Genomic DNA, 24,702 nt, shown 5'->3' with positions numbered 1-24,702 from the left:
ACAAACAACTAAAATAACTTGTGTTTTGATCAACTCCAGAAAGCAAGCCATAGAAACCAAAAGCAGAGATCACTGTTCACTCGGAAAAGCAAAGCTTTATGTTACAGAGCTCTTTCATGGAAATTAAGCAAATGAGGCAGCAACAGCTTCGCTTCTTCTACTATGGACATGAAAGACACCAACCAGTGCAGTGTATAAGCCAGTAAGGGATAAGGCAAAAAAGTGTCTGCAGCATCTTCTCTGTTGGTTGGCAACACAAGCAACTAAGAACAAGACTTGTGTTTTGATCAACTCCAGAAAGCAAGCCATGGAAACCAAAAGCAGAGATCACTGTTCACTCGGAAAAGCAAAGCTTTATGTTAAAGAGCTCTTTCATGGAAACTTAGTAAAATGGCAGTAACAGGTTTGGTCTTGCTCTATAGACATGAGAAACATCGAGCGGGAGAGTGTCAAAGGAAAGTTTTCTGTTACATGGCTCTTTCATGGAAATCAAGCCAATTAGGAAGGAACCACCTTTATTCCTGGTGTGGTGACAAGGAAAACACATCCATGTGCAAAGTGTAAACCCGTACTGCAAAAGGCAGGAAAGTGTCTGCAGCAGCTTCTCTCTTTCCTGGGAACACAAACAAACAGACAAGAACTGGGATTTGATCAACTCCAGAAAGTAACACATTGAAACCAAATGCAGACTTCAGTGTTCAATCTGAAAAGCAAAGCTTTATGTTACAAAGCACTTTCATGGAGACTTAGTAATCTAGGCAATACCAGCTTTGGTTCTGCTCTATAGACATGAGAAACATCGACCGGGAGAGTGTCAAAGGAAAGTTTTCTGTTACATGGCTCTTTCATGGAAATCAAGCCAAATAGGAAGTAATCACCTTTATTCTTGGTGTGGTGACAAGGAATACACATCCATGTGCAAAGTGTAAACCGGTACTGCAAAAGGCAAGTAAGTGTCTGCAGCAGCTTCTCTGCTTCCTGGGAACACAAACAAACAGACAAGAATTGTGTTTTGATCAACTCCAGAAAGCAAGCCATAGAAACCAAAAGCAGAAATCACTGTTCACTAGGAAAAGCAAAGCTTTATGTTACAGAGCTCTTTCATGGAAATTAAGCAAATGAGGCAGCAACAGCTTCGCTTCTTCTACTGTGGACATGAAAGACACCAACCAGTGCAGTGTATAAGCCAGTAAGGGATAAGGCAAAAAAGTGTCTGCAGCATCTTCTCTGCTGGTTGGCAACACAAGCAACTAACAACAAGACTTGTGTTTTGATCAACTCCAGAAAGCAAGCCATGGAAACCAAAAGCAGAGATCACTGTTCACTCGGAAAAGCAAAGCTTTATGTTACAGAGCTCTTTCATGGAAACTTAGTAAATTAGGCAGTAACAGGTTTGGTCTTGCTCTATAGACATGAGAAACATCGAGCGGGAGAGTGTCAAAGGAAAGTTTTCTGTTCCATGGCTCTTTCATGGAAATCAAGCCAATTAGGAAGGAACCACCTTTATTCCTGGTGTGGTTACAAGGAAAACACATCCATGTGCAAAGTGTAAACCCGTACTGCAAAAGGCAGGAAAGTGTCTGCAGCAGCTTCTCTGCTTCAAGGGAACACAAACAACAGACAAGAATTGTGATTTGATCAACTCCAGAAAGCAACACATTGAAACCAGATGCAGACTTCACTGTTCACTGAGAAAAGCAAAGGCTTGTGATTGAGAAAGCTCTTCCATGGAACTCTACCAAATTAGGCAATAACAGCATTAGTCTTGCTCTATAGACATGGGAAACACTAACTGGTGCAGAGTGTAAGCCCGTAATGGATAATTCAGGAAAGATTCTGCAGCAGCTTCTCTGCTAGTTGGCAACACAAACAACTAACATGACTTGTGTTTTGATCAACTCGTGAAAGCAAACCATAGAAACCAAAAGCAGAGATCACTGCTCACTCTGAAAAGGAAAGCTTTATGTTACATAACCCTTGGATGGAAATTTAGCAAATTAGGTAGTAACAGCTTTAGTTCTCCTTCTATGGACATGAAAGACACCAACCGGTGCAGTGTATAAGCCAGTAATGGATAAGGCAAGAAAGTGTCTGCAGCAGCTTCTCAGCTGGTTGGCAACACAAACAACTAGCATGACTTGTGTTTTGATCAACTCCAGAAAGCAAGCCATAGAAACCAAAAGCAGAGATCACTGTTCACTCGGAAAAGCAAAGCTTTATGTTACATAGCTCTATCATGGTAATCTAGCCAATTAGGAAGTACCCACCTTTATTCTTGGTCTGGTGACAAGGAAAACACATCCATGTGCAAAGTGTAAACTGGCACTGCAAAAGGCAGGAAAGTGTCTGCAGCAGCTTCTCTCTTTCCTGGGAACACAAACAAACAGACAAGAACTGGGATTTGATCAACTCCAGAAAGTAACACATTGAAACCAAATGCAGACTTCAGTGTTCAATCTGAAAAGCAAAGCTTTATGTTACAGAGCACTTTCATGGAGACTTAGTAATCTAGGCAATACCAGCTTTGGTTCTGCTCTATAGACATGAGAAACATCGAGCGGGAGAGTGTCAAAGGAAAGTTTTCTGTTACATGGCTCTTTCATGGAAATCAAGCCAAATAGGAAGTAATCACCTTTATTCTTGGTGTGGTGACAAGGAATACACATCCATGTGCAAAGTGTAAACCGGTACTGCAAAAGGCAAGTAAGTGTCTGCAGCAGCTTCTCTGCTTCCTGGGAACACAAACAAACAGACAAGAATTGTGTTTTGATCAACTCCAGAAAGCAACACATTGAATCCAGATACAGACTTCACTGTTCAATCTGAAAAGCAAAGCCTTGTGATCGAGAAATCTCTTCCATGGAGCTCTATCAAATTAAGCAATACCAGCTTTGGTCTTGCTCTATAGACATGGGAAACACTAACTGGTGCAGAGTGTAAGTCCGTAATGGATAATTCAGGAAAGTTTCTACAGCAGCTCCTCTGCTGGTTGGCAGCACAAACAACTAACATGACTTGTGTTTTGATCAACTCCAGAAAGCAAGCCATAGAAACCAAAAGCAGAGATCACTGTTCACTCGGAAAAGCAAAGCTTTATGTTACAGAGCTCTTTCATGGAAATTAAGCAAATTTGGCAGCAACAGCTTCGCTTCTTCTACTGTGGACATGAAAGACACCAACCAGTGCAGTGTATAAGCCAGTAAGGGATAAGGCAAAAAAGTGTCTGCAGCATCTTCTCTGCTGGTTGGCAACACAAGCAACTAACAACAAGACTTGTGTTTTGATCAACTCCAGAAAGCAAGCCATGGAAACCAAAAGCAGAGATCACTGTTCACTCGGAAAAGCAAAGCTTTATGTTACAGAGCTCTTTCATGGAAACTTAGTAAATTAGGCAGTAACAGGTTTGGTCTTGCTCTATAGACATGAGAAACATCGACCGGGAGAGTGTCAAAGGAAAGTTTTCTGTTACATGGCTCTTTCATGGAAATCAAGCCAATTTAGGAAGTAACCACCTTTATTCTTGGTGTGGTGACAAGGAAAACACATCCATGTGCAAAGTGTAAACCCGTACTGCAAAAGGCAGGAAAGTGTCTGCAGCAGCTTCTCTGCTGGTTAGCAACACAAGCAACTAACAACAACACTTGTGTTTTGATCAACTCCAGAAAGCAACACATTGAATCCAGATGCAGACTTCACTGTTCAATCTGAAAAGCAAAGCCTATTGATTGAAAAGGTCTTGCATGGAGCTCTATCAAATTAAGCAATACCAGCTTTGGTCTTGCTCCATAGACATGGGAAACACTAACTGGTGCAGAGTGTAAGCAAGTAATGGATAAAGCACGAAAGTGTCTGCAGCAGCTTCTCTGCTGGTTGGCAACACAAACAACAGACAAGAATTGTGTTTTGATCTACTCCAGAAAGCACACGACATAAAAACAAAAAGCAGAGATCACTGTTCACTCGGAAAAGCAAAGATTTATGTTACATAGCTCTATCATGGAAACTTAGTAAATTAGGCAGTAACAGTTTGGTCTTGCTCTATAGACATGAGAAACATCAAGCGGTAGAGTGTCAAAGGAAAGCTTTATGTTACCTAGCCTTTTCATGGAAATCAAGCCAATTAGGAAGGAACCACCTTTATTCTTGGTCTGGTGACAAGGAAAACACATCCATGTGCAAAGTGTAAACCCGTACTGCAAAAGGCAGGAAAGTGTCTGCAGCAGCTTCTCTGCTTCAAGGGAACACAAACAACAGACAAGAATTGTGATTTGATCAACTCCAGAAAGCAACACATTGAAACCAGATGCAGACTTCACTGTTCACTGAGAAAAGCAAAGGCTTGTGATTGAGAAAGCTCTTCCATGGAACTCTACCAAATTAGGCAATAACAGCATTAGTCTTGCTCTATAGACATGGGAAACACTAACTGGTGCAGAGTGTAAGCCCGTAATGGATAATTCAGGAAAGATTCTGCAGCAGCTTCTCTGCTAGTTGGCAACACAAACAACTAACATGACTTGTGTTTTGATCAACTCGTGAAAGCAAACCATAGAAACCAAAAGCAGAGATCGCTGCTCACTCTGAAAAGGAAAGCTTTATGTTACATAAACCTTGGATGGAAATTTAGCAAATTAGGTAGTAACAGCTTTAGTTCTCCTTCTATGGACATGAAAGACACCAACCGGTGCAGTGTATAAGCCAGTAATGGATAAGGCAAGAAAGTGTCTGCAGCAGCTTCTCAGCTGGTTGGCAGCACAAACAACTGGCATGACTTGTGTTTTGATCAACTCCAGAAAGCAAGCCATAGAAACCAAAAGCAGAGATCACTGTTCACTCGGAAAAGCAAAGCTTTATGTTACATAGCTCTATCATGGTAATCTAGCCAATTAGGAAGTACCCACCTTTATTCTTGGTCTGGTGACAAGGAATACACATCCATGTGCAAAGCGTAAACCGGTACTGCAAAAGGCAAGAGAGTGTCTGCAGCAGCTTCTCTGCTTCCTGGGAACACAAACAAACAGACAAGAATTGTGTTTTGATCAACTCCAGGAAGCAACACATTGAAGCCAGATGCAGACTTCACTGTTCAATCTGAAAAGCAAAGCCTTGTGATCGAGAAATCTCTTCCATGGAACTCTAACAATTTAGGCAATACCAGCTTTGGTCTTGCTCTATAAACATGGGAAACACTAACTGGTGCAGAGTGTAAGCAAGTAATGGATAATTCGGGAAAGTTTCTACAGCAGCTTCTCTGCTGGTTGGCAGCACAAACAACTAACATGACTTGTGTTTTGATCAACTCCAGAAAGCAAGCCATAGAAACCAAAAGCAGAGATCACTGTTCACTCGGAAAAGCAAAGCTTTATGTTACAGAGTTCTTTCATGGAAATTAAGCAAATTAGGCAGCAACAGCTTTGGTTCTTCTTCTAAGGACATGAAAGACACCAACCGGTGCAGTGTATAAGCCAGTAATGGATAAGGCAAAAAAGTGTCTGCAGCAGCTTCTCTGCTGGTTGGCAACACAAGCAACTAACAACAAGACTTGTGTTTTGATCAACTCCAGAAAGCAACACATTGAATCCAGATGCAGAGATCACTGTTCAATCTGAAAAGCAAAGCCTATTGATTGAAAAGGTCTTGCATGGAGCTCTATCAAATTAAGCAATACCAGCTTTGGTCTTGCTCCATAGACATGGGAAACACTAACTGGTGCAGAGTGTAAGCAAGTAATGGATAAGGCACGAAAGTGTCTGCAGCAGCTTCTCTGCTGGTTGGCAACACAAACAACAGACAAGAATTGTGTTTTGATCAACTCCAGAAAGTACGACATAGAAACAAAAAGGAGATCACTGTTCACTCGGAAAAGCAAAGCTTTATGTTACAGAGCTCTATCATGGAAACTTAGTAAAGTAGGCAGTAACAGTTTGGTCTTGCTCTATAGACATGAGAAACATCAAGCGGTAGAGTATCAAAGGAAAGCTTTATGTTACCTAGCCTTTTCATGGAAATCAAGCCAATTAGGAAGGAACCACCTTCATTCTTGGACTGGTGACAAAGAAAAACACATCCATGTGCAAAGTGTAAACCCGTACTGCAAAAGGCAGGAAAGTGTCTGCGGCAGCTTCTCTGCTGGTTGGCAACGCAAACAAAAAACATGATTTGTGTTTTGATCAACTCCATAAAGCAAGCCATGGAAGCCAAAAGCAGAGATCACTGTTCACTCTGAAAAGCAAAGCTTTATGTTACATAGCTCTATCATGGTAATCTAGCCAATTAGGAAGTACCCACCTTTATTCTTGGTCTGGTGACAAGGAAAACACATCCATGTGCAAAGTGTAAACTGGCACTGCAAAAGGCAGGAAAGTGTCTGCAGCAGCTTCTCTCTTTCCTGGGAACACAAACAAACAGACAAGAACTGGGATTTGATCAACTCCAGAAAGTAACACATTGAAACCAAATGCAGACTTCAGTGTTCAATCTGAAAAGCAAAGCTTTATGTTACAGAGCACTTTCATGGAGACTTAGTAATCTAGGCAATACCAGCTTTGGTTCTGCTCTATAGACATGAGAAACATCGACCGGGAGAGTGTCAAAGGAAAGTTTTCTGTTACATGGCTCTTTCATGGAAATCAAGCCAAATAGGAAGTAATCACCTTTATTCTTGGTGTGGTGACAAGGAATACACATCCATGTGCAAAGTGTAAACCGGTACTGCAAAAGGCAAGTAAGTGTCTGCAGCAGCTTCTCTGCTTCCTGGGAACACAAACAAACAGACAAGAATTGTGTTTTGATCAACTCCAGAAAGCAACACATTGAATCCAGATACAGACTTCACTGTTCAATCTGAAAAGCAAAGCCTTGTGATCGAGAAATCTCTTCCATGGAGCTCTATCAAATTAAGCAATACCAGCTTTGGTCTTGCTCCATAGACATGGGAAACACTAACTGGTGCAGAGTGTAAGCAAGTAATGGATAATTCAGGAAAGTTTCTACAGCAGCTCCTCTGCTGGTTGGCAGCACAAACAATTAAAATGATTTGTGTTTTGATCAACTCCAGAAAGCAAGCCATAGAAACCAAAAGCAGAGATCACTGTTCACTCGGAAAAGCAAAGCTTTATGTTACAGAGCTCTTTCATGGAAATTAAGCAAATTTGGCAGCAACAGCTTCGCTTCTTCTACTATGGACATGAAAGACACCAACCAGTGCAGTGTATAAGCCAGTAAGGGATAAGGCAAAAAAGTGTCTGCAGCATCTTCTCTGTTGGTTGGCAACACAAGCAACTAAGAACAAGACTTGTGTTTTGATCAACTCCAGAAAGCAAGCCATGGAAACCAAAAGCAGAGATCACTGTTCACTCGGAAAAGCAAAGCTTTATGTTACAGAGCTCTTTCATGGAAACTTAGTAAAATGGCAGTAGCAGGTTTGGTCTTGCTCTATAGACATGAGAAACATCGAGCGGGAGAGTGTCAAAGGAAAGTTTTCTGTTACATGGCTCTTTCATGGAAATCAAGCCAATTAGGAAGGAACCACCTTTATTCCTGGTGTGGTGACAAGGAAAACACATCCATGTGCAAAGTGTAAACCCGTACTGCAAAAGGCAGGAAAGTGTCTGCAGCAGCTTCTCTGCCTCCTGGGAACACAAACAAACAGACAAGAATTGTGATTTGATCAACTCTAGAAAGCAACACTTTGAAACCAGATGCAGACTTCACTGTTCACTGAGAAAAGCAAAGGCTTGTGATTGAGAAAGCTCTTCCATGGAACTCTACCAAATTAGGCAATAACAGCATTAGTCTTGCTCTATAGACATGGGAAACACTAACTGGTGCAGAGTGTAAGCCCGTAATGGATAATTTAGGAAAGATTCTGCAGCAGCTTCTCTGCTAGTTGGCAACACAAACAACTAACATGACTTGTGTTTTGATCAACTCGTGAAAGCAAACCATAGAAACCAAAAGCAGAGATCACTGCTCACTCTAAAAAGGAAAGCTTTATGTTACATAACCCTTGGATGGAAATTTAGCAAATTAGGTAGTAACAGCTTTAGTTCTCCTTCTATGGACATGAAAGACACCAACCGGTGCAGTGTATAAGCCAGTAAGGGATAAGGCAAAAAAGTGTCTGCAGCAGCTTCTCAGCTGGTTGGCAGCACAAACAACTAGCATGACTTGTGTTTTGATCAACTCCAGAAAGCAAGCCATAGAAACCAAAAGCAGAGATCACTGCTCACTCTGAAAAGCAAAGCTTTATGTTACATAGCTCTATCATGGTAATCTAGCCAATTAGGAAGTACCCACCTTTATTCTTGGTCTGGTGACAAGGAAAACACATCCATGTGCAAAGTGTAAACTGGCACTGCAAAAGGCAGGAAAGTGTCTGCAGCAGCTTCTCTCTTTCCTGGGAACACAAACAAACAGACAAGAACTGGGATTTGATCAACTCCAGAAAGTAACACATTGAAACCAAATGCAGACTTCAGTGTTCAATCTGAAAAGCAAAGCTTTATGTTACAGAGCACTTTCATGGAGACTTAGTAATCTAGGCAATACCAGCTTTGGTTCTGCTCTATAGACATGAGAAACATCGAGCGGGAGAGTGTCAAAGGAAAGTTTTCTGTTACATGGCTCTTTCATGGAAATCAAGCCAAATAGGAAGTAATCACCTTTATTCTTGGTGTGGTGACAAGGAATACACATCCATGTGCAAAGTGTAAACCGGTACTGCAAAAGGCAGGAAAGTGTCTGCAGCAGCTTCTCTGCTTCCTGGGAACACAAACAAACAGACAAGAATTGTGTTTTGATCAACTCCAGAAAGCAACACATTGAATCCAGATACAGACTTCACTGTTCAATCTGAAAAGCAAAGCCTTGTGATCGAGAAATCTCTTCCATGGAGCTCTATCAAATTAAGCAATACCAGCTTTGGTCTTGCTCCATAGACATGGGAAACACTTACTGGTGCAGAGTGTCATGGATAATTCAGGAAAGTTTCTACAGCAGCTCCTCTGCTGGTTGGCAGCACAAACAACTAACATGACTTGTGTTTTGATCAACTCCAGAAAGCAAACCATAGAAACCAAAAGCAGAGATCACTGTTCACTCGGAAAAGCAAAGCTTTATGTTACAGAGCTCTTTCATGGAAATTAAGCAAATGAGGCAGCAACAGCTTCGCTTCTTCTACTGTGGACATGAAAGACACCAACCAGTGCAGTGTATAAGCCAGTAAGGGATAAGGCAAAAAAGTGTCTGCAGCATCTTCTCTGTTGGTTGGCAACACAAGCAACTAAGAACAAGACTTGTGTTTTGATCAACTCCAGAAAGCACACGACATAAAAACAAAAAGCAGAGATCACTGTTCACTCGGAAAAGCAAAGCTTTATGTTACAGAGCTCTTTCATGGAAACTTAGTAAATTAGGCAGTAACAGTTTGGTCTTGCTCTATAGACATGAGAAACATCGAGCGGGAGAGTGTCAAAGGAAAGTTTTCTGTTACATGGCTCTTTCATGGAAATCAAGCCAATTAGGAAGGAACCACCTTTATTCCTGGTGTGGTGACAAGGAAAACACATCCATGTGCAAAGTGTAAACCCGTACTGCAAAAGGCAGGAAAGTGTCTGCAGCAGCTTCTCTGCTTCAAGGGAACACAAACAACAGACAAGAATTGTGATTTGATCAACTCCAGAAAGCAACACATTGAAACCAGATGCAGACTTCACTGTTCACTGAGAAAAGCAAAGGCTTGTGATTGAGAAAGCTCTTGCATGGAACTCTACCAAATTAGGCAATAACAGCATTAGTCTTGCTCTATAGACATGGGAAACACTAACTGGTGCAGAGTGTAAGCCCGTAATGGATAATTCAGGAAAGATTCTGCAGCAGCTTCTCTGCTAGTTGGCAACACAAACAACTAACATGACTTGTGTTTTGATCAACTCGTGAAAGCAAACCATAGAAACCAAAAGCAGAGATCACTGCTCACTCTGAAAAGGAAAGCTTTATGTTACATAACCCTTGGATGGAAATTTAGCAAATTAGGTAGTAACAGCTTTAGTTCTCCTTCTATGGACATGAAAGACACCAACCGGTGCAGTGTATAAGCCAGTAATGGATAAGGCAAGAAAGTGTCTGCAGCAGCTTCTCAGCTGGTTGGCAACACAAACAACTAGCATGACTTGTGTTTTGATCAACTCCATAAAGCAAGCCATGGAAGCCAAAAGCAGAGATCACTGTTCACTCTGAAAAGCAAAGCTTTATGTTACATAGCTCTATCATGGTAATCTAGCCAATTAGGAAGTACCCACCTTTATTCTTGGTCTGGTGACAAGGAAAACACATCCATGTGCAAAGTGTAAACTGGCACTGCAAAAGGCAGGAAAGTGTCTGCAGCAGCTTCTCTCTTTCCTGGGAACACAAACAAACAGACAAGAACTGGGATTTGATCAACTCCAGAAAGTAACACATTGAAACCAAATGCAGACTTCAGTGTTCAATCTGAAAAGCAAAGCTTTATGTTACAGAGCACTTTCATGGAGACTTAGTAATCTAGGCAATACCAGCTTTGGTTCTGCTCTATAGACATGAGAAACATCGAGCGGGAGAGTGTCAAAGGAAAGTTTTCTGTTACATGGCTCTTTCATGGAAATCAAGCCAAATAGGAAGTAATCACCTTTATTCTTGGTGTGGTGACAAGGAATACACATCCATGTGCAAAGCGTAAACCGGTACTGCAAAAGGCAAGTAAGTGTCTGCAGCAGCTTCTCTGCTTCCTGGGAACACAAACAAACAGACAAGAATTGTGTTTTGATCAACTCCAGAAAGCAACACATTGAATCCAGATACAGACTTCACTGTTCAATCTGAAAAGCAAAGCCTTGTGATCGAGAAATCTCTTCCATGGAGCTCTATCAAATTAAGCAATACCAGCTTTGGTCTTGCTCCATAGACATGGGAAACACTTACTGGCGCAGAGTGTAAGCAAGTAATGGATAATTCAGGAAAGATTCTTCAGCAGCTTCTCTGCTAGTTGGCAACACAAACAACTAACATGACTTGTGTTTTGATCAACTCCAGAAAGCAAGACATAGAAACCAAAAGCAGAGATCACAGTTCACTCGGAAAAGCAAAGCTTTATGTTACAGAGCTCTTTCATGGAAATTAAGCAAATTAGGCAGTAACAGCTTTGGTTCTTCTTCTAAGGACATGAAAGACACCAACCGGTGCAGTGTATAAGCCAGTAACGGATAAGGCAAAAAAGTGTCTGCAGCAGCTTCTCTGCTGGTTGGCAACACAAGCAACTAACAACAAGACTTGTGTTATGATCAACTCCAGAAAGCAACACATTGAATCCAGATGCAGACTTCACTGTTCAATCTGAAAAGCAAAGCCTTGTGATTGAAAAGGTCTTGCATGGAGCTCTATCAAATTAAGCAATACCAGCTTTGGTCTTGCTCCATAGACATGGGAAACACTAACTGGTGCAGAGTGTAAGCAAGTAATGGATAATTCAGGAAAGTTTCTACAGCAGCTCCTCTGCTGGTTGGCAGCACAAACAACTAACATGACTTGTGTTTTGATCAACTCGTGAAAGCAAGCCATAGAAACCAAAAGCAGAGATCACTGTTCACTCGGAAAAGCAAAGCTTTATGTTACAGAGCTCTTTCATGGAAATTAAGCAAATGAGGCAGCAACAGCTTCGCTTCTTCTACTATGGACATGAAAGACACCAACCAGTGCAGTGTATAAGCCAGTAAGGGATAAGGCAAAAAAGTGTCTGCAGCATCTTCTCTGTTGGTTGGCAACACAAGCAACTAAGAACAAGACTTGTGTTTTGATCAACTCCAGAAAGCAAGCCATGGAAACCAAAAGCAGAGATCACTGTTCACTCGGAAAAGCAAAGATTTATGTTACAGAGCTCTTTCATGGAAACTTAGTAAAATGGCAGTAACAGGTTTGGTCTTGCTCTATAGACATGAGAAACATCGAGCGGGAGAGTGTCAAAGGAAAGTTTTCTGTTACATGGCTCTTTCATGGAAATCAAGCCAATTAGGAAGGAACCACCTTTATTCCTGGTGTGGTGACAAGGAAAACACATCCATGTGCAAAGTGTAAACCCGTACTGCAAAAGGCAGGAAAGTGTCTGCAGCAGCTTCTCTGCCTCCTGGGAACACAAACAAACAGACAAGAATTGTGATTTGATCAACTCTAGAAAGCAACACTTTGAAACCAGATGCAGACTTCACTGTTCACTGAGAAAAGCAAAGGCTTGTGATTGAGAAAACTCTTCCATGGAACTCTACCAAATTAGGCAATAACAGCATTAGTCTTGCTCTATAGACATGGGAAACACTAACTGGTGCAGAGTGTAAGCCCGTAATGGATAATTTAGGAAAGATTCTGCAGCAGCTTCTCTGCTAGTTGGCAACACAAACAACTAACATGACTTGTGTTTTGATCAACTCGTGAAAGCAAACCATAGAAACCAAAAGCAGAGATCACTGCTCACTCTAAAAAGGAAAGCTTTATGTTACATAAACCTTGGATGGAAATTTAGCAAATTAGGTAGTAACAGCTTTAGTTCTCCTTCTATGGACATGAAAGACACCAACCGGTGCAGTGTATAAGCCAGTAAGGGATAAGGCAAAAAAGTGTCTGCAGCAGCTTCTCAGCTGGTTGGCAGCACAAACAACTAGCATGACTTGTGTTTTGATCAACTCCAGAAAGCAAGCCATAGAAACCAAAAGCAGAGATCACTGCTCACTCTGAAAAGCAAAGCTTTATGTTACATAGCTCTATCATGGTAATCTAGCCAATTAGGAAGTACCCACCTTTATTCTTGGTCTGGTGACAAGGAAAACACATCCATGTGCAAAGTGTAAACTGGCACTGCAAAAGGCAGGAAAGTGTCTGCAGCAGCTTCTCTCTTTCCTGGGAACACAAACAAACAGACAAGAACTGGGATTTGATCAACTCCAGAAAGTAACACATTGAAACCAAATGCAGACTTCAGTGTTCAATCTGAAAAGCAAAGCTTTATGTTACAGAGCACTTTCATGGAGACTTAGTAATCTAGGCAATACCAGCTTTGGTTCTGCTCTATAGACATGAGAAACATCGAGCGGGAGAGTGTCAAAGGAAAGTTTTCTGTTACATGGCTCTTTCATGGAAATCAAGCCAAATAGGAAGTAATCACCTTTATTCTTGGTGTGGTGACAAGGAATACACATCCATGTGCAAAGTGTAAACCGGTACTGCAAAAGGCAGGAAAGTGTCTGCAGCAGCTTCTCTGCTTCCTGGGAACACAAACAAACAGACAAGAATTGTGTTTTGATCAACTCCAGAAAGCAACACATTGAATCCAGATACAGACTTCACTGTTCAATCTGAAAAGCAAAGCCTTGTGATCGAGAAATCTCTTCCATGGAGCTCTATCAAATTAAGCAATACCAGCTTTGGTCTTGCTCCATAGACATGGGAAACACTAACTGGTGCAGAGTGTAAGCAAGTAATGGATAATTCAGGAAAGTTTCTACAGCAGCTCCTCTGCTGGTTGGCAGCACAAACAACTAACATGACTTGTGTTTTGATCAACTCCAGAAAGCAAGCCATAGAAACAAAAAGCAGAGATCACTGTTCACTCGGAAAAGCAAAGCTTTATGTTACAGAGCTCTATCATGGAAATTTAGTAAATTAGGCAGTAACAGTTTGGTCTTGCTCTATAGACATGAGAAACATCAAGCGGTAGAGTATCAAAGGAAAGCTTTATGTTACCTAGCCTTTTCATGGAAATCAAGCCAATTAAGAAGGAACCACCTTCATTCTTGGTCTGGTGACAAAGAAAAACACATCCATGTGCAAAGTGTAAACCCGTACTGCAAAAGGCAGGAAAGTGTCTGCGGCAGCTTCTCTGCTGGTTGGCAACGCAAACAAAAACATGATTTGTGTTTTGATCAACTCCAGAAAGCAAGCCATAGAAGCCAAAAGCAGAGATCACTGTTCACTCGGAAAAGCAAAGCTTTATGTTACAGAGCTCTTTCATGGAAATTAAGCAAATTTGTCAGCAACAGCTTCGCTTCTTCTACTGTGGACATGAAAGACACCCACCAGTGCAGTGTATAAGCCAGTAAGGGATAAGGCAAAAAAGTGTCTGCAGCATCTTCTCTGTTGGTTGGCAACACAAGCAACTAAGAACAAGACTTGTGTTTTGATCAACTCCAGAAAGCAAGCCATGGAAACCAAAAGCAGAGATCACTGTTCACTCGGAAAAGCAAAGCTTTATGTTACAGAGCTCTTTCATGGAAACTTAGTAAATTAGGCAGTAACAGGTTTGGTCTTGCTCTATAGACATGAGAAACATCAAGCGGGAGAGTGTCAAAGGAAAGTTTTCTGTTACATGGCTCTTTCATGGAAATCAAGCCAATTTAGGAAGTAACCACCTTTATTCTTGGTGTGGTGAGAAGGAAAACACATCCATGTGCAAAGTGTAAACCCGTACTGCAAAAGGCAGGAAAGTGTCTGCAGCAGCTTCTCTGCTTCAAGGGAACACAAACAACAGACAAGAATTGTGATTTGATCAACTCCAGAAAGCAACACATTGAAACCAGATGCAGACTTCACTGTTCACTCAGAAAAGGAAAGGCTTGTGATTGAGAAAGCTCTTCCATGGAACTCTACCAAATTAGGCAATAACAGCATTAGTCTTGCTCTATAGACATGGGAAACACTAACTGGTGCAGAGTGTAAGCCCGTAATGGATAATTCAGGAAAGATTCTGCAGCAGCTTCTCTGCTAGTTGGCAACACAAACAACTAACATGACTTGTGTTTTGATCAACTCGTGAAAGCAAACCATAGAAACCAAAAGCAGAGATCACTGCTCACTCTGAAAAGGAAAGCTTTATGTTACATAACCCTTGGATGGAAATTTAGCAAATTAGGTAGTAAGAGCCTTAGTTCTCCTTCTACGGACATGAAAGACACCAACCGGTGCAGTGTATAAGCCAGTAAGGGATAAGGCAAGAAAGTGTCTGCAGCAGCTTCTCAGCTGGTTGGCAGCACAAACAACTAGCATGACTTGTGTTTTGATCAACTCCAGAAAGCAAGCCATAGAAACCAAAAGCAGAGATCACTGTTCACTCTGAAAAGCAAAGCTTTATGTTACATAGCTCTATCATGGTAATCTAGCCAATTAGGAAGTACCCACCTTTATTCTTGGTCTGGTGACAAGGAATACACATCCATGTGCAAAGTGTAAACCGGTACTGCAAAAGGCAAGAGAGTGTCTGCAGCAGCTTCTCTGCTTCCTGGGAACACAAACAAACAGACAAGAATTGTGTTTTGATCAACTCCAGGAAGCAACACATTGAATCCAGATGCAGACTTCACTGTTCAATCTGAAAAGCAAAGCCTTGTGATCGAGAAATCTCTTCCAAGGAACTCTAACAATTTAGGCAATACCAGCTTTGGTCTTGCTCTATAGACATGGGAAACACTAACTGGTGCAGAGTGTAACCAAGTAATGGATAATTCGGGAAAGTTTCTACAGCAGCTCCTCTGCTGGTTGGCAGCACAAACAACTAACATGACTTGTGTTTTGATCAACTCCAGAAAGCAAGCCATAGAAACCAAAAGCAGAGATCACTGTTCACTCGGAAAAGCAAAGCTTTATGTTACAGAGCTCTTTCATGGAAATTAAGCAAATTAGGCAGTAACAGCTTTGGTTCTTCTTCTAAGGACATGAAAGACACCAACCGGTGCAGAGTATAAGCCAGTAATGGATAAGGCAAAAAAGTGTCTGCAGCAGCTTCTCTGCTGGTTAGCAACACAAGCAACTAACAACAAGACTTGTGTTTTGATCAACTCCAGAAAGCAACACATTGAAACCAGATGCAGACTTCACTGTTCAATCTGAAAAGCAAAGCCTATTGATTGAAAAGGTCTTGCATGGAGCTCTATCAAATTAAGCAATACCAGCTTTGGTCTTGCTCCATAGACATGGGAAACACTAACTGGTGCAGAGTGTAAGCAAGTAATGGATAAGGCACGAAAGTGTCTGCAGCAGTTTCTCTGCTGTTTGGCAACACAAACTACAGACAAGAATTGTGTTTTGATCAACTCCACAAAGCACGACATAGAAACAAAAAGCAGAGATCACTGTTCACTCGGAAAAGCAAAGCTTTATGTTACAGAGCACTTTCATGGAGACTTAGTAATCTAGGCAATACCAGCTTTGGTTCTGCTCTATAGACATGAGAAACATCGAGCGGGAGAGTGTCAAAGGAAAGTTTTCTGTTACATGGCTCTTTCATGGAAATCAAGCCAAATAGGAAGTAACCACCTTTATTCTTGGTGTGGTGACAAGGAATACACATCCATGTGCAAAGTGTAAACCGGTACTGCAAAAGGCAGGAAAGTGTCTGCAGCAACTTCTCTGCTTCCTGGGAACACAAACAAACAGACAAGAATTGTGTTTTGATCAACTCCAGAAAGCAAACCATAGAAACCAAAAGCAGAGATCACTGTTCACTAGGAAAAGCAAAGCTTTAAATTACAGAGCTCTTTCATGGAAATTAAGCAAATTTGGCAGCAACAGCTTCGCTTCTTCTACTGTGGACATGAAAGACACCAACCAGTGCAGTGTATAAGCCAGTAAGGGATAAGGCAAAAAAGTGTCTGCAGCATCTTCTCTGCTGGTTGGCAACGCAAGCAACTAAGAACAAGACTTGTGTTTTGATCAACTCCAGAAAGCAAGCCATGGAAACCAAAATCAGAGATCACTGTTCACTCGGAAAAGCAAAGCTTTATGTTACAGAGCTCTTTCATGGAAACATAGTAAATTAGGCAGTAACAGCTTTGGTCTTGCTCTATAGACATGGGAAACACTAACTGGTGCAGAGTGTATACAAGTAATGGATAATTCGGGAAAGTTTCTACAGCAGCTCCTCTGCTGGTTGGCAGCACAAACAACTAACATGACTTGTGTTTTGATCAACTCCAGAAAGCACGACATAGAAACCAAAAGCAGAGATCACTGTTCACTCGGAAAAGCAAAGCTTTATGTTACAGAGCTCTTTCATGGAAATTAAGCAAATTAGGCAGTAACAGCTTTGGTTCTTCTTCTAAGGACATGAAAGACACCAACCGGTGCAGTGTATAAGCCAGTAATAGATAGGGCAAAAAAGTGTCTGCAGCATCTTCTCTGCTGGTTGGCAACACAAGCAACTAACAACAAGACTTGTTTTTTGATCAACTCCAGAAAGCAACACATTGAATCCAGATGCAGACTTCACTGAACAATCTGAAAAGTAAAGCCTATTGATCGAAAAGTTCTTGCAGACCTTTGGGACCGAGGTTTGGCAGAGTGAACGCTGCAGCAAGCCTTCTGTTGGTGGGCTTGTGCATTTTTCTGCTTTTGCCAGAATGAACAAGGCCTGGTGGTTTTTTTCCTCAGCAAGTCAAGAAGCTGCTGCAGACGCTTTGCCACTTTTTTCAAGCAGTGGCTGAGATTCTCATATAGCTTGTGTTTTTCATGTCTGCGGAAGCACGAGCAAACTTGCTACTGTTTTATTTGCTTCGTTTCCATGAAAGTGCTCTCTAGAACACGCAGCTTTGTTGTGCAGAGTGGACACCGCAGTCAGCTTTCTGTTGGTGTACTCGTGCTTTCTTGCTTTGTGCCAAGCATGAGTCCTGTTGGTTTTAGTGGGTCCTAGCAAGCAAAGAAGCAGCTGCATCAACTTTCCTGCTTTCTCCAGCACTGGCTGAGATTCTGCTGCAGATGGTGTTTGCCATGTGTGCAGTAGCAAGTAGAAAGGTGTGGCCATTTCGCTCCATTTCTCTTGCAGAGCAGTAGAGGGCACAGAGCTTCCTTTTGCAAAGAGTGCAGTCAGCTTTCTTGCTGTGTGCTTCTGCTTGTGCCGGAATGAACAGGGCCATTGCTTTTCTGTGTTCCCAGCCAGCCAAGAAGCTGCTGCAGCAACTTTCCTGCTTTCTCCAGCACTGGCTGAGATTCTGCTGCAGATGGTTGTTTGCCATGTGTGGAGTAGCAAGTACAAAGGTGTTACTGCCTTCTTGGCTTGATTTCCATGGGTGTGCTCTGTAGAACACACAGCTTGGTTTGGCAGAGTAAACAGTGCAGTCAGCTTTCTGTAGTGTGCTTCTGCTTTCTCGGTTTGCGGGAATCAACTAGCCCTGTAGGTTTTGTGTTTTTCTCAGCAAGCGAGCTGCTGAAGCGAGTCTCCTGCCTTTTCCACCACTTTGTGCGAGGCTGATAAAGATGGTGTTTTTCACATCTGCAGTAGAAAGAGCAAAGGTGTAGCGGGCTAGTTTGCTGCCTTTGTCTCTCAGAGCAGTAGAGACCACAGCGCTTTGTTTGTCACAGTGAACAGTTGTAAGAGTCGGTCCGAAAATCCCTCATTTCTGCCTCACGACTGTCAGAGGCTGAGACCCCCATGGACTCTGAGCCACAGCACAGGCCAAGTTTTCCCTGCACCTGCTGTCACCGGACCAAGACGCCCTCCTCAGGGACCCAGGCATGAAACAATGGGGACTGTTACAGTTTCTGGCCATGTTTGCTAAGGGGTGTTTCTGTACTGACCGTACTTGGTAAGACCTGAGCTGCACCGCTCCCCCTATTGTGAAAGAACACCTGCGAGGCCCACGAGACCGACCCCCGTTCTTGGCATCTTGCCTCTCGCTTCGAAAAGAACTATAACAACTCCACCAGAAGAGCAGGCTTTCGAGGCCTCCCCAGCGGACGACGGCTCTATTGACCTACGTGCCACGGAGACTGCGAAGGTGGTCTGTTGGCAACGACGTCACGAGGACCCCCGTCTGTCAGTTGGTAGCTATACCCTTTCTTTACCCCCCTTTCTCTCCCTCTCTCTCTCCCTCTCTTCTTTCCCCTTCTTTTCTATCGCATAACTGTGTGTATCAATAAAGATACAATTGATTTCACTTGAATTAAGTTATCACTGCCTCTTTTTGCACTCTGAAATCAAAACGAACCATCACGACCATCCTTTGGCTCGTGACATTAAATTGGCGTCACGGACAGGATCCTGATTGACAGAGGGGTTGCAGGTTGTCTATAGTCTGTACTAGGAAGAGGAAGATTTGCCTCAGCCGCACCTAGCCCGTCACTTCGGTGAACGAAGCTAGAAAGCAAGGGGGGCTTTTCTGATTCTTCGCACACTGTAGACACCTAGGTGAAAGCATCCCTATACTCTATTGAGGTGTATCTGTCTTCAGGATTTCACAAAAGATCTCCTAGTGCAAAAAGAGAAACTGTTTTTTGTGTGTGAACTGTCTTGTTGAGAGAAGGGACACCTTGACGTAACTAAACAGTGCCTCAGCAGACAGATTTTGTCCCTTCACCCACCCCAGGGAAAGAGGGGAGACGCAGCGTAGCTGTGTGTGTGTACAACCAAGCATTACCTCCCTGTAGTGGTTTTCTGATCCCCTTTACAAAATGACTAATGATTTTATACATAAAACTGAATTTTATGCTCTACTAGCTAAACACAATGCCAGACCCTCTCCAGAGGTGGAATTTTGGGCTAATAATAACTGGTCTAATTTGGAAAGTGTGGTTGATAAAGTATGTTCTTTACAACATGAAACAAAATTTAAACTGGGCAAAAATAAAACCATACTGTGCTCAGTTCTGGGAGCCTGCCTTACCGCAGCTGTAGAAACTCGCTTTAAGCGAAGAAGTGAAGAAAATGCAATAATAGACTCCCTTCAAAATTTAGTTGAAATTTTGCAAAATGAAAATCATTTGCTGCGAGATGAAAATAATTTGCTACGGACTGCCTTGGGAGATGAATATTCTAAAAATTTAGAGAATGCTAACTTCCCAAAAAAGGCAGAAGAAAAAGAAACTCCTCACATTTATCAGATTTACCCCCAGAAAGAATTAGTGTTAGTAAAAAATTGTGAGGAACACTGCTGCCCTAACACAACACCTCTAGTTAAAACAGAATGCAACTATATTGATGAAAATTCAGACCCACAAATAATCACTAAAGAAATCCCGGACACCACCACTGAATTATCTAAGTTAAAAGGAGAGTACTCGCATTTCCCTCATGAATCAGAGACAGGACATGTTTCCCGAGTTTCTCTCGGTGGTGGAGATCAAATTAAATTGACAGAACAAGAAGTTAGTGGGTATTGGGGACATGGAGTTTCCTTAAAACATAATTCATGGTCCCTGATTCAATGCTCAGCTCACTGGGCAGAGGGGTATAACCCCTTGGAAAAGGGAAACCATTTAACTTTAATTGGTACTCCCGAACAGCCCATGGAAAACATTCACAAAGCTGCCTGCCTGCAAATGATACATGATGACTCTCCAATGCAATTGCCTGTAAAGCCTGAAATTATGATTCCTTTAATTCAAAAGCCTTTGGAATTACTTAAACCTATAGCAATTGTTTTAAGTTCTGTAGAAAAGCTAGACAGATCCCTCGGAAACCCAAGTGAACCAACCGGATCTACAGATCGTGGTTTCAGTCCTTATCCTACCCCCTCCCAGCCCCCAGCCCCTCAATCTAATTCACCTGCTGGTGATCGTAATGTCTATGTATTAAGTGAAATTGCAGTAGAAGTGACCAACTATGTTAAAACTCCTAGTAGTGAAAAACCAGAGAAAAGTAAACAAATCACTAGCCGCCAACACTTGTTGCTATTAGATATTAAAAAAGGGGTCCCCAAACAAAACCCAAATTTGCCAGGGCAACCCCTCCCTAAAAAGTCACAGCAAATTACACACCTTTCTTCTGAGAATCTGGGCAGTGAGCCCAGAAACAGTCTAACAATCCAACCCCCCCCCACCCTCCCCCTCTCAGCACCCAGGCAAGGAGCCAAAGCAAAGCCTTCCTTCTCAAGGGAACCGACATTCACCCACCCGTGCCCACCCTGCTTTGGCCCAAGAGTTAGAAAAAATACCCATAGCTGACAATGTAGCTGTTTACCAATGCATCGATGATATTTTTGTGGGTAGGGATGAAATAGAAGTGGAAGATCCTCAACAGAAAATAATCTCCAACTTTGAAAGCTTTGATCTACAAATTTCCCCTGAAAGTAAAATTTCTGGGAATTTGATGGAAAAGAAGCATGATACGCATTTGATAACCTCCTTCAATCAAATTAAAATGCCAGAATCTACGAAGGAACTGCAACAAGTTTCAGAATTACTAGTGCTTTGCAGAAAACACATCCCTGATTTTTCTATAATTGCCAGAACCCTTTACAGCCTGCTGAGAAAAGGAAAAATTTGGGAATGGGGTGATTCTCATCATGAGGCTTTAAAATTGTTAATTTTTGAGGCAACCGCCCACCAAACACTTGGTCCTACTTATCCTACAGATCCTTTCCACATGGAATGGTGTTTTGCTTTTTCAGGATTGTCAGTACAACAACCTGTTGTCCTGAGAGGCCCTTCTCCATATGCAACCCCCCCCACCTGACGGGGTGGCCAAAGGAGCCTCATTTGGAGCTGTAAAAAATCTGACAATGAACTTGGATGGTAACCCAGACAAACCTGCCTCAGTCACTGGAACAGCCCCTCCCTTTTGCCCCAAGCAGTCTCACTTTTCTGCAGAAATTGTCCCAGATTGGACAAAACGTGAAAAGATCAAATGGGCTTCTCATACCTGTTATGGATGGGAGGCTAACAAATGTTCCAAAATCACTGCTTTTTGCCCGGCAGTTCCAAGCATAAACACACCCTGGATAATTCCTTCATACTAACTTTTCTGCCTTTGAAGGCAGATTCTGTTGTGTTTACTTTTCACAGGAGAACTCCGATGGACATAAAGACCACATAAAACCATGATAAAACTGGTGATATTTTAAACATTATTTGTGTTATAGGAACAAAATTAAGAATTTTAAACAGTATTGATTTAGAAATATTCGTTAATAAATTGGTTGTTACAATTAAGAATTTGACAACATCTTTTACAGTCGTCCTTATTGGCTTTGGGAACGACTCAGTGGCTATTATCAAACATATTATCAAACTGAGAACTGGTAAATGTGAATGATTATAAATTGATAATTGATCGCAAAACTAAATCTTTTAGCTCTTAGCTGCCTCCAGTCTCAGTAGTGGATGCAGTTAGTGGCTGCCTCAATTATAAAAGATGGCAGCTTTTTCTACTGAAATTTGGAAAGTAATTTGGAACAATGCCAATGATTTCAAAAGAGATTTTCAATTCTAGTTGAACTTAGTGAATCTTATTTATGACTCTTTTATAAACACAGCCACAGCTTTTGTATTGACCATATGTAATGCTTTGATACATTTGATATTCCCTATTATTGTGTTAAGATTAAAACATGATGGAGCTATTCTCTATCTTTTCCAGTATAGGGAGTGGGCCCGTCAAGTCGATAAAAAATGGCAAACTGTTAACTTAGAATCCTGCATAGTCCGAGAACAACAAGGCTTTATTTGTGAAAGTAATAAAATTACATTTGTTTAGACATAGAACAAAATATTTGTCATTTTAAAGTTTATCCTAACGAGACTCCTGAAACAGTGCTTTTATATGTAGGCAATGGATGTGTATGCTTTAGGACTGCTTGTGATGTTGTAACTGTAGAAAATGTTATACTAGAAACCAAAAATCATTCGAACTTTTGTGCTTGTAACTTTACTAAAATTACAGCTTTTGATTTTTCTTTTTCAGCTCCAGTTACTTCTTACCAGCTTTTACAATCTAATTACACACTGATCCACAAGCTACGGCCTACTCTGATTGGGATGAACCTCACTTTGGTAAAGTAATTGTTGCTCCATCAGGATCTAAGTGAAATTTTAGATAAAACCAAGACCTTGATAACAAATTATGTCATCCCATCGTTGTTCTTTTAACTTTATTTTGATTGGCTTTTGTTTTGCAGCAATCTCATTCTTTACTTAGAAACAATAGATATACTTAGAGATGTTGACACAAGACAAACTTTACAAGTAGGCCATAGCCGCGGACTGTGAAATGGATTTTGCCTAAGTAATATATATATTTACAGAAAATTATGTATTTTGATTCTTGTGATTTGTGTTAATCATTTTTAAATTTGTTTATGCTACTTGAAAATTGTTTTACAATAATTTTTTGCCTTGATTGAAAATTGTTTTAATTAATATCACTATAATCCTCTTAAAAATTGTTTTAAGACTTTTTGCTTTGAATACTTGAAAAATTGTTTTAATTAATAATATTATTTTAATTAATATTGTTAAGATTTTGTCTTGATTATTTGATTTTCTGAATCATTTATCATCATGAAGAGTTTTATTAATCAACAACAATTATTTGTTTTGAAATTTTAATGTCATTGGAATCATTATTATATCTCTTGTTTTTCCTTTTTCCTTCTCTATTTCTTTTCCCCCTCTCTTTTTCTCTGGACTCTATTTTCCTGGGTATACTACTGACACTGAGAATGAGTCCTGAAGACTTCAGAACAACGCAACGAACTCAACTGATGGAGCTCTCCTGCCGACCAGTCATGAGTCACGGGGTGGTGTAAGAGTCGGTCCGAAAATCCCTCATTTCTGCCTCACGACTGTCAGAGGCTGAGACCCCCATGGACTCTGAGCCACAGCACAGGCCAAGTTTTCCCTGCACCTGCTGTCACCGGACCAAGACGCCCTCCTCAGGGACCCAGGCATGAAACAATGGGGACTGTTACAGTTTCTGGCCATGTTTGCTAAGGGGTGTTTCTGTACTGACCGTACTTGGTAAGACCTGAGCTGCACCGCTCCCCCTATTGTGAAAGAACACCTGCGAGGCCCACGAGACCGACCCCCGTTCTTGGCATCTTGCCTCTCGCTTCGAAAAGAACTATAACAACTCCACCAGAAGAGCAGGCTTTCGAGGCCTCCCCAGCGGACGACGGCTCTATTGACCTACGTGCCACGGAGACTGCGAAGGTGGTCTGTTGGCAACGACGTCACGAGGACCCCCGTCTGTCAGTTGGTAGCTATACCCTTTCTTTACCCCCCTTTCTCTCCCTCTCTCTCTCCCTCTCTTCTTTCCCCTTCTTTTCTATCGCATAACTGTGTGTATCAATAAAGATACAATTGATTTCACTTGAATTAAGTTATCACTGCCTCTTTTTGCACTCTGAAATCAAAACGAACCATCACGACCATCCTTTGGCTCGTGACAACAGTGCAGTCAGCTTTCTCGGCTTGATAGAATGAACCTCCTTGTTGGTTTTCTGTGTTCGCAGTAAGCAAGGAAGCTACTGTAGACACTTTTCTGCCTTTTCCAGCACCGCTTCACATTCTGCCACTGTTGCTGTTAGTCCTTTCTCCAGACTTTTTGGACTGATTTCTAGGTAAGTGCTATGTGGAAAGCACAACTTGTTTTGTTTTTCTCTTTTTTTTTGCGGAGAAAAGAGTGCAATCAGCTACCTTTTGCTGTGCTTGTGCTTTCCGGATTTCGTCCAAGCACAAGCCCTCTTGGTGCTTTCAGTGTTGCCAGCAATTAGAGAAGCTGCTACAGCAACTTTCCTGCCTTCTCCAGTACTGGGTGAGACTCTGCTACAGTTGGCGTTTTTCGTGTCCATAGAAGCAAGAGCAAATATGTTACTGGTTTTTTGCTTGATTTCCATGGGTGTGCTCTGTAGAACACACAGCTTGGTTTGGCAGAGTGAATGCTGCAGCAAGCCTTCTGTTGGTGGGCTTGTGCAT

At 41.7% G+C, this 24,702-nt stretch overlaps 2 long non-coding RNA genes across 2 annotated transcripts; both read right to left on the bottom strand.

Annotated features, from left to right (window-relative positions):
* Nucleotides 1-877: 877 nt before the first annotated feature.
* LOC134546403 (uncharacterized) lies at nucleotides 878-2,734 on the bottom strand. Its single transcript, XR_010079151.1, has 3 exons — nucleotides 2,633-2,734; nucleotides 2,268-2,367; nucleotides 878-978 (listed from the first exon to the last, which is right to left on the bottom strand). It is a non-coding gene; the product is annotated as an uncharacterized LOC134546403 (long non-coding RNA).
* Nucleotides 2,735-4,900: 2,166 nt separating this feature from the next.
* Nucleotides 4,901-13,285, bottom strand: LOC134546401 (uncharacterized). The gene is made up of 8 exons (XR_010079149.1): nucleotides 13,190-13,285; nucleotides 12,825-12,924; nucleotides 10,302-10,401; nucleotides 8,664-8,763; nucleotides 8,299-8,398; nucleotides 6,654-6,753; nucleotides 6,289-6,388; nucleotides 4,901-5,001 (listed from the first exon to the last, which is right to left on the bottom strand). It is a non-coding gene; the product is annotated as an uncharacterized LOC134546401 (long non-coding RNA).
* Between the last annotated feature and the right edge of the window lie 11,417 nt (nucleotides 13,286-24,702).

This window comes from Prinia subflava, unplaced genomic scaffold (genome assembly GCF_021018805.1).
Source record: "Prinia subflava isolate CZ2003 ecotype Zambia unplaced genomic scaffold, Cam_Psub_1.2 scaffold_70_NEW, whole genome shotgun sequence".
NCBI classification, from domain to species: Eukaryota; Metazoa; Chordata; class Aves; order Passeriformes; family Cisticolidae; genus Prinia; species Prinia subflava.
The sequence above is the reverse complement of the archived record's forward strand: the minus strand, read 5'-3'. Positions and strand labels throughout refer to the sequence as shown.